Genomic DNA, 4,673 nt, shown 5'->3' with positions numbered 1-4,673 from the left:
CCAACTTAAATCAATGATTTTTTTCATTTAATGATTAATTAAAATAAATGAAGTAAATATATTTAACTTAGAAAATGAATTAATTAATCAATGAAAGTCTATATAGATATTATCTATTTTGCTTGAAGTATTTTTCTAGTGTATTTAATTAAATAGAAAATTAATATTTAATTTGATTTTCATCATCATACTTAAATATTTTAAATTTTTCTTATATATTTAATTAAATAGGAAAGTTATATTTTTTGTTGTAAATTAATTTTATTAATTAATTTTGGGCCAACATAAAATTAAGATAATTTTTCCAAGATTTATTTTATTTTATTTTACAAGCAATTTCGAAAATTGTATTCTTAAATACTTTAATTTTTCGAAATGCAATATATATTTATAGAAAATTAAATTTTAAGTTGTAAATTAATTTAAATTAATTTTTTAACAACTTAAATTGAATATTTTTCTAAATATTTATTTGAAATTATTACTAAGATGGAAATAATTCATGTTATTTTCATATCTGTCTAAGTAAAATTTATAAATATTTAGGGGTGCAACACGAGGACTTCCCAGGAGGTCACCCATCGTAGTACTACTCTCGCCCAAGCACGCTTAACTGCGGAGTTCTGATGGGATCCGGTGCATTAGTGCTGGTATGATCGCACCCTATGTCGAATGACATTGTCTGAGAGAATTCTCTGAGTTTTGTTCTGTGTTTTCTGATTTTTGTTTTGTGTTGAGATTGTTTTTTCGAATGGCTTCATCAAGTGGTACTGTAAAACAGTTGGAGGACTTATATGCTCAAGTAACAATTGAAGATGAGGAGGAAGTTGAGTTGTCCTATGATGTTGTGGAACAGAATGAGGAGGATGTGGATTACCGATGGGCACTAGTCGGTACATTCATAACAAAACGAGCCATTGATTTTGATGTCATGCGTCATGTGATGGCGTCTTTGTGGCAACCGGGGAAAGGTATGTATGTTAAGGAATTGGAGCCTAACCGTTTTTTGTTTCAATTTTATCATGATGTTGATATAAATCGTGTTATTGAGGGAAGTCCATGGACTTTCAATAAGTTGCAATTTGTTTTTACTCGATTGAAAAATGGAGATGTCCCACAGAATGTAGCAATCAACCACTTGGATATTTTGGTCCAGGTGCATGATCTTCAGTCGGGTTTTAAATCTGCCCAGGTATTACGTGATCTTGCGAATTATATAGGCACCTTTGTGGAAACAGACCCTAAGAACTTTCAGGGTATATGGAGGGAATACCTGAGGGTAAGAGTTACCATTGACATCACTTTACCTCTGAAGCGACGAATGAAACTACGTAAAACAGGGAGTGAATGGTTCTGGGCAAATTTTAAATATGAATATGTGCCAACTTTCTACTTCATATGTGGAATCATTGGTCACACTGAACGTTTCTGCCCGAAACTCTTTTCGACACCAGCTGATCAGATCACCAAGCCGTATGGTTCCTTCCTTCGTGCTCAGCCGAGAAGAAGGAATTATCAAATCGGTTCCCAGTGGCTACGTGATGGCAGTGAAAGAGACGCCATTTTTTCCGATGACACGATGATGCAGGAGGCACAAGATTCCAGCCAAAACAGTCTGTCAAATGCTGAAAATACGGGAGGCAATCAAAGCTTGAATCGATATGGTAATAATGTTGTTGTCAATCCCATTTACCAGGATTGTGGGGATGGTCAACAAGATATTAATAAGATTGGAAATGGTACAGTGGACAAAGAGATAATGGGGGCTGTGATTGGGGAAGAGAATCAATATCAACTTAATGTTGTTGATTCCAAAAGAAGACGTATGGAAGAGGAAGTCAGTAAAGGGCTTGAGCCGAATAAGGAAAAAATAAGTGGGCCACCTGTTGTTAGTAACTTAATGACTCATGGGCAAGATGTGTTGATGAAGGATAATAATAATAGTATTATTGGGCCTTTGGATTCAAAAAACGATGTTGTGGTGGGTTCTGGTGTCCAGGCCCACCGTCCATTATGAGTGTATTAAGCTGGAATTGCCGTGGGCTTGGGAACCTGGGGACTGTTCAATTCCTAAAAGATCTTGTGTATCAAAAGAAGCCCGATTTTATCTTCCTTTGTGAGACTTTGAGTCTTAAGGAAACTCTTGAAAGAATGCGTGTGATGCTTGGTTTCGAAGGTGTTTTTACAGTGGACGCTAGGGGACATAGTGGTGGTGTTAGTATTCTTTGGAGAAATCAAAATGACTTGGAAGTTTTGGGATATTCAGGGAGTCATATTGATGTTAAAATTATTAATGCTGATAAGGGACCTTGGCGATTAACTGGAATGTATGGTGAGCCTAACCGTTCTCAAAGATTTAAAACTTGGAACCTGCTTCGAACAATTGTGGATGAATCGTCCCTACCGTGGTGTGTAATTGGGGATATGAATAATATTGTTACTCATTCCGATAAAAGAGGAGGCAACCGATACCCGAATGGCTTAATTGATGGTTTCCAAAAAGCTCTTACCGATTGCAATTTGGTGGACTTAGAACTCCATGGATATCCTTTTACTTGGGAACGAGGTCGCGGGACTGATAACTGGGTCGAAGTGCGTCTTGATCGTGCTATGGCTAACCCCTCTTGGATTAATCTCTTTAGTTCAGCTCGACTTACTAATATGGAAGTATCTAGTTCGGACCACTGTCCTTTGTTACTTGAATTGATAAATCAAAGTCTGCATACAGCTCCTCGACATTTCAGATTTGAGAACGCTTGGCTCCGAGAGCCTCTTTGTGTGCAAGTGGTTCGAGACTCATGGGAAGTTGATGATGGTGTATCAATCTTAGAGAAGATCAAGAGATGTGGAGAGAGCCTTTCAATCTGGGGTAATGAATTTACTGGAAATTTCAAGAATAGAATTAAGCAGTGTAAAAGTGAGATTAAGAGATTGAAGAGACTACGAGATGATGAGTCGGTTGCTGAATTTAAAAAAGCAGAGAAAAGATTGGCAGAGGTACTTACTCAGCGAGAAGTTTTTTGGAAACAACGGTCAAATCAACTTTGGCTTCGCGAAGGAGATTCGAATAGTAAGTTTTTTCATGCCAAGGCCACTTCGAGGAAGAAAAATAATGCTATTACAAGGCTTCGGAATCATGTGGGCAATTGGGTGGATTGGAATTCTGGATTAGAAGATGTTATTTATTCCTATTTTTCCGATCTCTTCACTTCAACAAGTGCATTCACTGATGTGGTTGTTGCTGATATTATTCCTTCGGTTACTGAGGCTCAGAATATGGAACTACTTCGGCCTGTTCTTGAAGAGGAAGTAAAGAGTGCATTGTTCCAAATGCACCCGGATAAGTCGCCAGGACCTGATGGTATGACCCCGGGGTTCTACCAGAAATGTTGGGATGTGGTTGGGCATGATGTGGTGAACCAAGTCAGGAGCTTCTTTGATTCAGGTGTGTTACCCACTAATCTCAACTGTACTAATATTACTCTCATTCCAAAGAAGAAAAATATTAGTAACATGGGGGATTTGAGACCTATCTCTTTGTGTAATGTCTTGTATAAGATTATTTCAAAAGTGTTGGCTAATAGAATAAAGCCGTTGCTCCCTCAACTTATCTCTGAAAACCAATCGGCGTTCATTCCGGGTCGTCTCATCTCCGATAATATCATGGTCTCCTATGAAGTTATGCACTATTTCAAACGAAAACGGCAAGGGAAGGTTGGTTATATGGCTTTGAAGCTCGACCTTAGCAAAGCTTATGATCGAATTGAGTGGGATTTCTTGAAGACTATGATGTTCAGAATGGGATTTCACAACCGGTTTATTGACTTGATTGTTGCTACTATCTCCACGGTTCAGTATACGGTTGTTCATGGTGGGCATGCGATCGGTCCTATCATTCCTAGTAGGGGCATTAGACAAGGGGATTCTTTGTCCCCATACTTGTTCCTCCTTTGTGCGGAAGGCCTTTCTTCGTTGATTAAGAGATTTGAAAGTAGTGGGCATATTAGAGGGTGCAAAGTTGCTAATGGTGCACCTACTATTTCTCACATGCTCTTCGCCGACGGTAGTTATGTTTATTGTCGAGCCACAGAGGTTGAAGCTGATCATGTTCTTCGGCTGTTACATTTGTTCGAGATGGCTTCAGGCCAACAAGTTAATAGAGCCAAATCTTCCATTTTCTTCAGTGCAAACAACCCTTCTGACCTTCGGGATAGGCTTTGTACTCGGATGGGAATGGCCCCTGCAAGTGACCAAAGTTTCTACTTGGGACTGCCTTGCATTTTGGGTAGAAGCAAAAAGGCAATTCAAAATTTCCTTCAAGAAAAAATGGAAAAAAGAATACTCAGTTGGGAGGGCAGATATCTTTCAAAAGCGGGTCGAGAAATACTCCTTAAAATGGTTGCTCAAGCTATTCCGTCATATGCTATGTCAGTCTTTCTCCTTCCCATTGAAACTTGTACGTTACTTGAAAGGTTAATGTCTAAGTATTGGTGGGGGAATTCTTCACAACAATCTCGAGGAATTACATGGATGAAATGGAACCGCTTAAGTCGACATAAAAGTAGTGGGGGCCTTGGCTTTCGAAACCTTAGAGATTACAATCTTTCAATACTTGGAAAACAAGCATGGCGATTATTGCAAGAAGATGACTCTCTGGTAAGCCGTGTGTACAA

At 38.5% G+C, this 4,673-nt stretch overlaps 1 non-coding gene across 1 annotated transcript; it reads right to left on the bottom strand.

Moving 5' to 3' along the window:
- Positions 1-545: 545 nt before the first annotated feature.
- LOC115721442 (5S ribosomal RNA) lies at positions 546-664 on the bottom strand. The gene has a single exon (XR_004012465.1). It is a non-coding gene; the product is annotated as a 5S ribosomal RNA (ribosomal RNA).
- Positions 665-4,673: the final 4,009 nt, after the last annotated feature.

This window comes from Cannabis sativa, chromosome 2, assembly GCF_029168945.1.
Source record: "Cannabis sativa cultivar Pink pepper isolate KNU-18-1 chromosome 2, ASM2916894v1, whole genome shotgun sequence".
Lineage (NCBI taxonomy): Eukaryota > Viridiplantae > Streptophyta > Magnoliopsida > Rosales > Cannabaceae > Cannabis > Cannabis sativa.
The sequence above is the reverse complement of the archived record's forward strand: the minus strand, read 5'-3'. Positions and strand labels throughout refer to the sequence as shown.